We start from the raw sequence: 13,639 nt of genomic DNA on the forward strand, positions 1-13,639 counted from the left end.
GCCAGTGGCCGCTGCGGCTGCCCCCATAGGAATAACAATCCACACGCTCCTGGGGCCGGCTCGAGCTCTGGCAGCCGCAGGATGGTTAACGATTGGTGCTGCAGCCGCGCTGGGCATGGTCTGTGCTCCTGTGCCCACCGGCACCCTGCAGCTGAGTGCTGTTGCGGCGGTCGCACTACGCGCCCTTTGCAGAAGCGGGTGAGTGGAAGGGAAGAGGATCACCGGCACAAGGGAAGACCAAAAAGAAAACAGAAGGAAAAACAAAACAAAACCAAAAGAACGGCACTGGCCCGTACGGGGATCGAACCCGCGACCTTGGCGTTATTAGCACCACGCTCTAACCAACTGAGCTAACCGGCCCGCTGATGGGTGCAGCTCCTCTTGGCAGTATATGAGAGTATTCCCGCTGTCCTTAGGTTCGCAGGGCCTGAAACTGCCGGCCCGCAGGAGCCGGGCTCACAACAGGTGGCAGCACATTCTTACCTTTTACCCCAAAACACTCGGCCCCGCCTATAAGACAGAGTCTGGGTGACAACCACCTCTAGGTCAATAAGCATTGCTTCTCCAAGTTTTCGAATATACAGTTCCGCTTAACTAAGCAAAATATTTATTTGTGATACTTACTCTTTTGGCTGTTTAATACACTGTTAAGATCTTAGTTTGCAGGAACAAATGATTCACCTTTTCCTAATATTGTTCTTTTAACGACATATAATTAGCATTTAAGATGAGGCTGGCTCATTGAAAGTAAGGCTAGCATGAAGCGAATCCGTCGCCCAGGTTACCGCCTCATCCACTTACTCTTCGCGCAAGCTGGGCACTGGAGACAGAAATAAAGTCAGAAGCCCGCCTCATTCAAACCTGCAGCAGCACACGGAAACCGCTAGGGATCAGGAGATCACCGGAGACCGGGCTCGAATTCGACGGAGAGATGAAAGAAACCGAGGGGCGGCACTGGCCGCGCCTGTACGAGGGACCGACGCAAGCCAGGGCCACCGATAGGTAAAACAGAGCACTCATCGGTTTTGTCCGAGAGCTGCATGCATTAACCTCTCGCCCACGTCTCCGCGTCCCCGTCCTAGGAAATACAGCTCGAGGAGCGCGAGGAGAAGAACGGCTCCACACGAACCCAGACACATATGAAGGGATGAGGCCAAGGGGCCGTGGCAAAGCGAAGCCTGACCGCCACACGCTCCGTAGCCGAAACCCTCCACCCCCCTGCGCCTCCGCGAGCAGCACCGACGCACTGCAGACGACTGCCGCGCGTGTGTGGAACGGCCTCCCTGCCCGCCGGGGACTGCGCTGCGCCTGCGCGGCTTGTGGGAAGGGGCGGGATGCCGCGGGGCGGGGAGCTGGAGCCTGCGCGGTTGCCAGGGTGACGAGAATACAACATGGCGCGGAGGGCTGGGTTGGGGAGTATTCGGCAGTCGGGAGAGGGCCCGGCTGCTTTCTCGCTTTCCTCGAGATCTGCAGTCGACCTCAGGATGAACAGTAAGGAGGCGCGGGAGAAAGCAGTGGGCCTGGTTTGATGCGAAAGTCGTGGGCACAGGGCCTTTTCTGAGGTGCGGAGCGGGCCCCGGCGTCTCTGGAGAGGCCGGCGATCATTGGTTGCTCTGGCGAGAGGGGACGGGGGTTCCAGGCCGCCACGGAATGCCTCGGGCTGAGATGGTGGTAGGTGGTTTTGCAGTCTCTGGAGATGCCAGTGCTGCAGCCAGCTCCTACGGCTCGCTGCCCACAGCGCGTATGTCAACGCCACTCTTTCTGCATGCCGGTTCCCTTCGACTGTGTACTATAAACCTTTCTCCCACTCTTGTGAAGCAGTAGCCTATCTTTTGGTCTCTTCAAGTACTTCCTCAGAAATTGCTGCGTTTCTCATTATTTCTTCTGAAAGCTTTTCCTTACGTTACACATTTTGCATGTTTCCGAATGCAGTTATTATGCAGTTATTGGGACCGTGGCTCAAGATGCTGGACTACTTGTTGCTTCCTTCATCCCTTGGTTATTTTCCTTGCCTCCCATGCATCAATGTTGCATTTAAACGTCATGTCTTTTTCTTCCTCAGCAGCTTGGCAGCTTTGCGACATACTATCTGCTTCAGGTCTTTACGATACACTTCTGACTATTATGGTGCTATCTTTTCTATCATTTTGCATTGGATTAATTGCAAATGATGATTGATTTTCTGTGCTAACTAGGATGTGTCATAAAGGTATAATACAGGTGTCGTCTTTGAATTACAACATTCGTCCATAAGTTTAATTTATGTTGTTCTTAATTTCCTGAGTAGCCTCTTGCACATCAAACCGTCCTGTTGAATTATTACCTCTCTGCCATTTTCATGGATGTTTTTTTTGTGTTGGACGAGTTCAGATTGCTACAATTTGTTCTTGCAGATAACTTCTGCCGTGCCTTTTGTACTTTGTTGATTTATATGGAATTTAATTCCATTTTCCTAACCTTTATCTGCCCTGATTCTAAATCTGAACATCTCTGTGTGTTGAAACAAGGGAAGAGGGAAGGAGGAGGTGAACTAGCTTGGTATAGATACAGTGAAAGAGCTGCTAACCAGTGATGAGGTCTTTTTTGTTCTTTAATGTTATATGCAAGTGTAATTAAACCACTATTTAATTTCATCCTCACACCTTCCAGTCTTGAAATGCTAATAAAACATTTAACACTTCTGTCATTCTTTGAGTACTATAAATTCAGGTAAACTAAAATGTAGTTAGTTTTGTTTTGTAGCTGTAGTAAGTTTCATAGCTGAAAACTGACACGCTTTGACCTGACCTCTTTCAGAGTGTATTTGAAGTCAGTTGTTTCCATGTTTGTCTTTATTTGCCACCTGGTCACTTTTGAAGGATCAGTTATGTGGTGCTGAAGTGGATTTTTGGGAATCTCTAGAAATCTTGGCTTGTGGATGCAAATTCAAAATTAAATTGTTAGTACATTTGAAGTCTACATTTATATTTTTATATATAAAAATATTTTATTTGTATCTTTTTATATATGAACTTGTATGTCTTTATTCTAATAATATCTGACTTCTTTTCAGCTTCTCATTGAAAAGTAACTTGTCACACGATCATTGTCATTTTCTCTCTAAGAGAAAGGTTCTCTCCCCTTAAGTGGCCTGTTTTGTTGATAGTTTGCCCATTGATTTTGTGGATCAGAGACATACAAATAATGCAGTTTTAATTTTTAATCCTATATTCAAGCAATTTAAATAACTAAGGTATTTGTTATAATTTTTTTTTTCTTGGATGTCTCTCTTAAATGCCAGGTTAAAGCCTCAGTTACTGGTTATGTGTTGGGGTTTTATTTTATATATATAACACTTTATTGCAAAAACTTAAAATAACAGACCTTAGACACTTAAATGAAAAAAAAATCTTTAGGTCTAAGAATGTTTTAAAGTGTGTAAACAGTTAACTCTTCATAAATTATTACAACTCTGGTTTAAAAAGAACTAATTTAGTCCTTCCACTGTAATATGGACTTCTTCTATAGGAGCAAAATACATGTATAGACAAAAATATGAACAATCCTTAATTATATAAACACATACTATCTGACTTCTTTATATATATAGAAGAGTTTTCAATAAACTCATACAATAATGTTTTCCTTGTGTTTCTCTGACTAAGTACTTTGCTTTATTAACACCCTACCATAAATTTTAGGATTTTATTTTCAGAGATGTGATTAAATTATTATTTTTAGTGCCACAGAATCAATTTAGAAATTTATTAAGAGAAATAAAATATGAAGTTGTCATTTATTAGAGTCAAAGAGTAGATCAACAAATAGCTATATGTCTTTTCTTAAATTTAGATGCCTTGGATATTTTTGCCACAAGGGCTGACTCTGACATTATATGAACATATAACAGCCATCGTGTGTCTGATTTGAGAGTATCAGTTGCTGTCAAAAAAAATCCAGTGTCACATCTTGTTTGGATTCTGTAAGAGAGGGATTTAAACATTCTGATTTTACATTCTCCATCTTACATTTAGCTATTTAGATAGAATTAAACTTAGGGTGGGGGTAAAGAGCACAGTGCACAGAGTGATTTTTGCCAACAAAATGTGTGACTTGCTGTGATTTAGGGAATGTCTCCGTTAAGGCACTAATCAATCAGCTGGCAAGTAATAGCCACATGAGTTAAACAGTCTTATGATCGCTTTCCTAATTTGGAGTCTCTGTTAGACATTGCCTTCTTTATCCATAATGATTTTCAAATAACATTGCTTCCTTTAAAATAAGTCTGTATGTCTGTAGAGTGCATTAGATGGTGTAATTGATTTTTAAAGTAGTCTGCTTTTTCCTGTTATTCAGATTTAGAGGCCTAATTAGTTTATGGTCCAGCATGATGGATAATGATCAGAAAACCTAAGCAGCAGGTGATAAAAATCAGAAGAGTCACTGACAGTTCCCATGGAAGTGCTGCTACTGTATTGGAGAAAGAAGGATTTGCAAGGGGGAAGTTTCTACTAATTAAGTCTCAGTGTTTGGATCATAAGGAAAGACCTTTTCTTTGTTTTGTTTAACAGGAGTATGAGTGTTGGAGAGGAAAAAAACAGAAGGCAGCAACACAAGCTGATTTCTAGTTGGAAGACAGTGCTAGAGTGTCCCTGCCTGAGTAACTTTTCCTGCTGCAAAATTTCTTGGCAGGCTTTTTCCACTGTGAGGCTGTATTTATACTTGTAAATCAAATATGTCTGGAAATTTTCTTGGATGCAAAGAACAACTGGCATGAAATGGCCCACATCTATGCTAGTAAATTCTTTGATCTTCCAAAACAAGGCAGTAGGACAGAAAGTGCTTGAGGAATGACCTTAGCAGAAGTCCTCACATCAGGCTGGGAAAGTGCACAAGGGAGTGACAGTTGTCACAAACCAATTCTGTGCCAGGAACTGTTGTTACAGTAACTAATACAGACAACTATACCTCATTAAATTTATTTCTTTCAACATACCTTAAGAATCCTGCAGTTATTCTAACTCCCATAATGGGCTGAATATGATAAAAAAGGTTTCCTTGCTCTACCTCCCTCAAAATGACTAGGTTTGGACCTTACTTTTGACGCAGTCTTATTATTTAAGAAACAGTGGTATAAAGCCCACCAGAATTGGTTTTAGCTCAGATAAAATTACTGGAAGAATTACCAGTAGGCACTAAAAATAAAGGGAAACGGGAGGACAAAGTGGGTGAAGAGAACCAGGCAGTGGGATTGAGAAGGAACAGTTAATCATAAAGCTGAAGGAGAATAAAGGAGGAAAGAAAAGAAACATCAGTTCTTAAGAAAATGAGGAGAAGACTTAAAAATGGATATAAATAACACTCTTCATTATCTGCTTCATCTCTTAACATTCTGCCAAATGAGAATTGACTGATTTTTTTTTCCACATCCTTCTGTTTGGTGTGTGTTATTATTAAAGCAAAGTGTTACATTTGGCTTAGTGCAAAACTAATAACTGAATTAAATATGGGAATATATCTTAAAAGCCAGCAACTGTCTTGGTTGTGGGGGAAAAAAATACTAAATAATTAGAAGAATCATAGAATCAACCAGGTTGGAAGAGACCTCCAAAATCATCCAGTCCAACCTATCCCCCAGCCCTATCCAGTCAACTACACCATGGCACTAAGTGCCTCAGACAGGCTTTTCTTGAACACCTCCAGGGATGGTGACTCCACCACCTCCCTGGGCAGCTGGGTTTAATAGGACATTTTATTTTTCCAGGATAAAGTTGTTAAGTTGTAAAGTCAGAGTTAAAACATGTAGAAAGCAGCCCTTATTGGATAGTGAGTGCAGTGCATTAAAATCAATCCTACATCTCCTTTCAGGAAAGATACTGAACTTCAGTTATGAAAAATCAGAATTCCTAAGTTTATTCTTCAACTGCCTTTTTTTTTTTTTTTTTTACCTCAGAGTATTTTGCTTTCCTTTGGTTACATTGCTCTGTGTTTCTCATTCTTTTCACATGAAAACCCCTGCTATATTAAAAAGTATATACAGATGGAAATGAATAGTTTCAGTAAGTTCTGCTTACTTTTTTTTTTACTTCAAGTTTTTCTGTAAGATTGTTTTCCTTAGTTTTAAATACTTTCCTTTTTTATGGCATGATGAATGTGATGGTTTGGGTGTTACCTGCCCCCACACACGTTGGAAATCACCCAGACTAGACTCAGCTTGCTCTGGAAATTGAATGAAGCTTATTATTTACAGCTTAGCACAATATACAAGCAGATATTTACAGTATATACATTTATATACAGAAATATACAAGGTAAAAGGTAATACAGAAACACAGCAGCCCTCCCAGAAACCAGAGTCCCCAGGAGGGGCTTCCAACCACCCTTCCACCTTCTCCCACTCCTCTCAATCTTACCCCGTCCCAAGGAAGAGTGGAGGTTCAGCCAGGGGGTTAGGAAGCAGAGTGGATTAAGCAGAGAAACGGAGGGTGAGGTTAGAGAGAGAGATGCAGCTTGGAGCTCCCCAGCAGGAATAGTGAGTGCCTTATCTATGTTTTGATTCTACTTCCTGAATCTCTCAGTAAGCCTATGAGTGAACACCACTGTTTTCCTTTCACAGCCTGTAATCTGGTTCTTCTCACCAAAACATTCTAGCTTGCTTCAAACTAGCACAGTGAATCACTTAAAAATGAAACCAGTGTTCATTTGTAATCTGAAATGCTGCAGTTAAGGGACGTCTAAATATCAGTATGTGTCTACTTGAACTCAGTAAGTTGCTGTTTCTTCTTTGAGGTTTGTATTTTGTGCCTGGACTGTGTTTCCCATAATAGAGTGGCTTTTTTTCTACCTGGTACAAGGTGGGTAGCACACAAAGTGGAGCTTGTCAAATCGTAAAATAAGAAAATAAACAACAGATTCCTATGGAGATTATAGTACTGTTTTTTAATTGGTCATAGAATCATAGAATCAACCAGGTTGGAAGAGACCTCCAAGATCATCCAGTCCAACCTATCACCCAGCCCTAACCAATCAACTAGACCGTGGCACTAAGTGCCTCATCCAGTCTTTTCTTGAAGACCCCCAGGGACGGTGCCTCCACCACCTCCCTGGGCAGCCCATTCCAATGCCAATCACTCTCTCTGTGAAGAACTTCTTCCTAATATCCAGCCTATACCTACCCTGGCACAACTTGAGACTGTGTCCCCTTCTTCTGTTGCTGGTTGCCTGGGAGAAGAGGCCACCCCCCATCTGGCTACAATGCCCCTTCAGGTAGTTGTAGACAGTAATAAGATCACCCCTGAGCCTCCTCTTCTCCAGGCTAAACAGGCCCAGCTCCCTCAACCTCTCCTCATAGGATTTGTGCTCCAGGCCCCTCACCAGCTTTGTTGCCCTTCTCTGGACATGTTCCAGCAGCTCAACATCTTTCTTGAATTGAGTGGCCCAGAACTGGAGACAGTATTTAATTTCTGTCAAATGTTTTGCATTTTTCAGAAGTTAACTTTAAAGTTTCAAAGTAGCTGTGTCAATTCACAATTACCTATGGGGCAGAAGCAGGTTTATGTTTTTTGTCTTGCCCAGAGAACTCTATTTGTGGCTTACTGCAAAGCCAGAAAATGTTCACATGTGGCAGCCATTTCAAACAATAAATGTGGCAAAATTTCTAATGCATAATTAAAGGAGAAAATTAACCTTAGTTCAGAGCCAGAACACTTACTGCCTTAGGATATCTGGATGACAATGGCAAGAAGAATTTTCAGCATTGTGATTTTAGGAGTTCATTTTGAATTTGTGGAACAATGAAATTGTGTCAATTAGTGAAGCTCTGTCAGAAAACTGTTTTCTGAGTGCAGGAAAGTAGTTACATTTCTGATGATTTGTAGTCTCTTGTAAATTCCTGCTATGTACAGGAGCGATTTGAATGCTTGTCATTTTGTGACTACTCTGAGTCTTTAAAATTAAATAGATACAGAACAACTTTAAGTTAGAGAAATCCGGAGGCAAGCAAGGTTTGTGCAAAACTTTGTAATGAAGAAAAACTTGAGGCAGAGGTTGACTGGAAAGGAATTTCTAATTCAACAGGATGTATGGAGACACTTCTGAAATTAGGAGAAATTTCAGGGTAGTGCTACTAATGACCCTTTACGGGCTTTTTGTTCCTTAATAAACTGCCAGGTCTGTGTTATTGCAATCAAGGCAAGGCTGTTTATCTTAACACAAAGTCATAATAATCTTGCCAGTCATTTATGGGTGTGGTAGCTTGAAGGGTCCTAGTTCCCTTTAAGGAAGCCATAGGGACACAAGCCCATCCCAGGGTCCTGTGTAGTTACCTAGATAAGAATCCCTCCAGAGAGATGAAAGGAAAAGGGAGAAAAGAGTTAGAACTGACTTTGCTGCCCACTTATCAACTGTTTGCAGTATTATGGGATTGAATAACAAAACTACAATATCCAGGGATGTCCAGTCCCTCCCCTGGGATGGATCTTGGTCTCCAGTTTTTTTTAGGAAATCTGGTCCCCCTCTCAAACCATGACAGTAGGGTACCACAAGCCATTTAATAACTGAAAAACAGTCTTGCCTTTATTTAATCAAGAACAGTTTTGTCATTTAAAGCAATGAAAAAAAACATGGTTCAGAGAGGAATGGAGAAGATGCCTCAAGTGTAAACAATTGTAGCTTTGAGTGCTGCCACGTTAGGATTTGCTTCGGTTCTTCCAAATAAGTTTTCTCTGATGATAAATCTGGAAGTAAAAGAGCATATGCTCTAGATTTTACTGGTGACCTGTAATGAAAAAAACAATCATTTGTGACTTCTTTTATGAAGGCCTGTTTTTTTAAATACAACTACTAATCTGAGTTGGTTTGAATAGCTGCATTTTATAAAATCTTTTTCCTATAATGACAAAAATCCTGATGTCAAAAACACCCTTTGTCTTTGCCAGGGTAATAGTCCTGATGCAAATGGCACTCCATCTCAAGTGCTTTGTTATCTAATCCTGCTCAGTGGATTATGTGGTGGACTGGAGGAGGGCTGTAATCAGTCAGGAACACAGGTCCTTCTGGCTGCTTGGACTTGCAGCCTCAATGAGTTAGTGTCCTGATAATCTCCCTCCTCCTCCCCAGCCAATTACTCATACTACTGTCATCAGGCAGATCAGTACCTGCTTTGTTTTTCAAAAATGTGATCATTTCTGCCTCCCTTGATGACATTGTAGTGTTACATAAAGGCATTACAGCAAGATTAAAAGGCCTTTGGAGCCTATAAAAGAAAAAAGCTGAGTTGTTACTGAATGGCTCTGAAAAATAGATATATTTTATAGTTCTTGTTATTGTGCAACAGCAATAGCAACCTAATTACAGAGGGTAACTTTTAATTTGCAAGTCAAATGCAAATCACAGTCATTTAAGTGTTGCAGTAATTTGAGGTGATTGATATGAATCTTGAACCAGAAGGACACTTACTTTGTTTAGAGAGGACACAGAAGTTTAGAAGTGAAATACTGCAGTTTTGTTAGAGCTTTGGGAAATGCACTGAAAGAAGAGCATGCAGCAAAAGCTAAGGCAGATCACAGACTATTCAGTTGACAGGTGTTAGCTGAACTCTTCTGGTGCACGCTGAAATCTGAATTGTGTCTGAAGTTGAATGAAAAATGGATTATAAAGCTAGCTGTAAATGACAGGGATAGTGTAGTTGGAAAAAGGTAATATCAGTGCTTTATTGGAAGCTGAAGAGTGATTTTTTTATATTCTGTTGTTTGCTTAAAAGAACTTGCACAATTGAAATGTAATTCCAGGAAGGAGAGAGCCATTATCTAAAGAAAAAAAATGAAGTACATGTACCAGTTATGCAAATCTCTCGATTACATACATAGATAAGAGACTGGGTTCAGCAACAGCTTTATAGTACATGTGTCACACACTTTTTCAGGGTCACCTCTAAGCAGAGACATACAATTGTCTTGAGGCAGCAGTCGGCTGCAGGGAGGAAAAGAGGCTACTACGCAGCCCTGGAAGGCAGCAACTAGGTAGCTCATACTGCTGCCAGCACCCCAGAGGGGCTCTAGTACCTGCTGCAGGAAAGGCATCCTGGAGTGGGTGGCTCTAGTCAAAGCAAAAGCAAGAAGCCTGGCCTCCCCTTCCTGGACTTGCCCTTTCCCTAGTTCCATACCTGTAGCTGCTGTCTCACTGTGGGGACAAAATTAATACATTATTTTTTTCCTTTGCTGTTGGTAAGTTTGAAGAAAGTGTTCATTTCATCAAATTATTATATATATTTTTTTACAATGAACTGCAAACACTGATAATGTTTTTCCTTTTACCAAACTCTTCTCTCTGTATTGGTATAGAAATGGGATATTTCACAGAGTTGTGGACCCAGAAAACTTATTAGATAAGGTAATTAATTTTATGCAAGAATATTTAACTGAAAATGGATACATCAGCATCTTTCTCTTTACTCTGAGATAATGGTTCTTTCATGAAAGCTTTTGAAAAATATATAAACACTTACCTCTAATACCATACTCCTGACAGAGACATGAACAAGCAAGTTAGTTATTGGCTAAAGCCTGAGATTAATCAGATGCATTACAGCCTGCATGTGTTCAGTCCTGCATCTGTTTTTATCCTCTGTTCTCCTTACTCATGTCTTTCCTTTGTGTAAATGTAGAAGCAAGTGACAGGGTTCAGTTCTGCAGCTCGTTCTACATTCAGTTCCTACCTTTAGTGGATGGAAGTTATTTAGACAAAATGAGCAGAAGGTATTAGCTTTCACATTTCTTCATTGAAATCTGTTCTGAACATTTCAGACTGATATTTTTCATGTCTGAAAAGCAAGGATTTCAGAATTCTGTTTATGAAATGTAATTTTCTGGAGTTAGTTTTCCCTTTGAAGTCTTAGAAGTGTACCAGAGAAGCCATTACAAAGATAAGCCAAAGCCACCTACTTTATCACTGCTAAACACAAGAACTTGTAAGAAAATAACTTAATCCAGCTGTCCTATTTAGCAGTCTTCCCTTCAGTAATAGTCCATATGCTTTTCAATTATCTCTCAGGTCTTTCTTTTAATGATGTACAGAATGGTATTTGCACATGTTATGGGACACAGATATCTTCAAGCCTGAAGCTACTTCCTATTTAAATACAGTTTTGCTGCTAAAATGCTACCCCTGGGATTCCTGGAAGTGTGTTTTGTGATTTCTTCTACAATGACAACTTCACACATTTAAGGAAAAATATTTGCTTGAGTATTTCAATGTTTATAATTTGTCAAAATATTTTATTTCTGCAGCAGAGTAGCCTGAAGTTAGGAGATCTTGATGTTGTAGGAGCATCTTTTATAAGCAGCCACATACAGAGTGTATCTCCACACACTGACGCTAAGCACCTGAATGCTTCCTTGCAAACGGCAACGATAGTTACAAAATGGGTATGTGGAGTGCTGGCTGTGTTTTCTATGAAATCACAAGGTACAGTGTTCAGTGGAAGGGTTTTGTTATTAATCAAGAAAAATCAAAGGTAAATAACTCAAATAAGGAGCACATGGTATGGGTAACATGATCTTTGTTTCCATGGTTTTGTGGAAGCTTCCTCTGTGGGATTCATGAGGCAGCAATCCTTATCCTGCCTGCCACTCCCTTCACCCTGTGTCAAGTTAGTAATAAAGCAGTGGGATGTTCAAGAGAGCATAGTACCAACAAGTATTATTTACAAGTAACGTTCAAAAATAAGACTTTTTTAACAGTTGTTTTGTTCTTTGATTTGGGTTTTACTTTTTTTTTCCATTGGCTTCATATTTGAGTGGCAAAAACACATTTTCTGTGCTTTATCTCTGAAAGCAGAGTATGGCTCATTTCCTGTCATGAGCATTGCTGACTGTCCTCAATCTTGATGCATTTGATGGTACAAGTTTTCTCTTGAGTTGCTATTCTTCAATAACAGAGGAGATTAGAGAAGATACTGCCTCTGCTTTACTACTCTGATTTAAGCCTGTTTAAGATCCTTGTGCTGGCACCATATGTCTGGAGTATTTTAAAGTCTAGTTCTGAGGAAGGAGGAATTCAGGAAAACCTGGATTAAAATTCCTTAAGCTTTTTTATGATGATGAAACTATAACTCAAAAAAATTTTTGCTGGCCTTCAAGAAAAAGAAAAATAACCACCACGAGTATTCCTCCAACATCTTTGTGCCCTAGCAACAGCAGTTCTTTATTCTCCTCCCACACTGCTGTCTCTGATATGCAGACAGCAGTGGTAACATTTGCTTTGCTTCTTTCCTCCTCCTCCACATGGCAAGTGCAGCTGCTGCCATCACCATCACGTTAAATGACAGCCCTTATGCTTTGCCTGCTAACTTGTAGAAACAGTTCTGCTTCGGTCAGAAAACCGCTAGCAGAAAAACCCCAAACGCAGCAGTTCTCTTGCAAAGTAAACTGGGACCAAAAGATTTTAAAGTACCGTGGATTTCCATTTCATTTTGAATCAGGTCGTCTTTGAAGTCCAGCAAGAAGATTACACACTGCAAACTTAAGTTTTCCTAGGGCAAAATACCTTTGAGATATTTGGTCATAATTTTAGCTTAATGTAACGTTTCATTCATTGCAACTCCTGCACATTTTCAGAGACCTCGTAGATGTGTTTGGAGAGAAAGGAGAGCTGTTTCTTGGATATCAGCAAATTAAACAAGATAATCTTGATAAGTTAAAGGAAGTTCTGGACAGATTTGTTATCTTTTCAAGTGCATTTTGTAGTTTGTGCTATTGAATGTTTGCGTAAGTATGCTTTACACCACATTGTGGTATGAATTTGTAGTATTTTACTCAGCCATGCTTAATCTTTCAAATCTTGGTCTCCCTCTTTCTTTTCCTTATAGACTAGAATAGAATCAACCAGGTTGGAAGAGACCTCCAAGATCATCCAGTCCAACCTAGCACCCAGCCCTAGCCAGTCAACTAGACCATGGCACTAAGTGCCTCATCCAGGCTTTTCTTGAACACCTCCAGGGACGGTGCCTCCACCACCTCCCAGGGCAGCCCATTCCAATGCCAATCACTCTTTCTGGCAAGAACTTCCTCCTAACATCCAGCCTAGACCTCCCCTGGTACAACTTGAGACTGTGCCCCCTTGTTCTGTTGCTGGTTGCCTGGGAGAAGAGACCAACCCCCACCTGGCTACAGCCTCCCTTCAGGTAGCTGTAGACAGCAATGAGGTCACCCCTGAGCCTCCTCTTCTCCAGGCTAAACAACCCCAACTCCCTCAGCCTCTCCTCATAGGGTTTGTGTTCCAGGCCTTTCACCAGCCTTGTTGCCCTTCTCTGGACACATTCCAGCACCTCAACATCTCTCTTGAATTGAGGAGCCCATCATCATGGTTCCTGGATTACATGATTTTGCAGATTGCACTGTTCTTCACTATCTTACAGGTTTACATTTAGAGGCAGTACATTTTCGTAGTTCACACAGAAGCTACTGCCAACTTCTTGTTTTGGAATAGCTGCACAACATGAATTGGATCCTTTCCTCTCCTTCTTCTCAAAGCTTTATGAAGACATTCACAGAAGTGTGCAGCCAGCTGTTTGACTGAATTTGCAAACAGTTAGAAGAAGCTTCCTCTGCCTACAAAGAGAGATGAGTGTTTTGCTTTCAGGAATCATGTGGTGTTTCTGAAG

The 13,639-nt window shown here is 40.9% G+C and overlaps 1 non-coding gene across 1 annotated transcript; it reads right to left on the reverse strand.

Moving 5' to 3' along the window:
- Positions 1 to 286: 286 nt before the first annotated feature.
- TRNAI-AAU (transfer RNA isoleucine (anticodon AAU)) lies at positions 287 to 360 on the reverse strand. The gene has a single exon. It is a non-coding gene; the product is annotated as a tRNA-Ile (tRNA).
- Positions 361 to 13,639: the final 13,279 nt, after the last annotated feature.

The sequence above is a fragment of the Pogoniulus pusillus genome, chromosome 1 (assembly GCF_015220805.1).
Source record: "Pogoniulus pusillus isolate bPogPus1 chromosome 1, bPogPus1.pri, whole genome shotgun sequence".
In the NCBI taxonomy this organism is placed as follows: Eukaryota; Metazoa; Chordata; class Aves; order Piciformes; family Lybiidae; genus Pogoniulus; species Pogoniulus pusillus.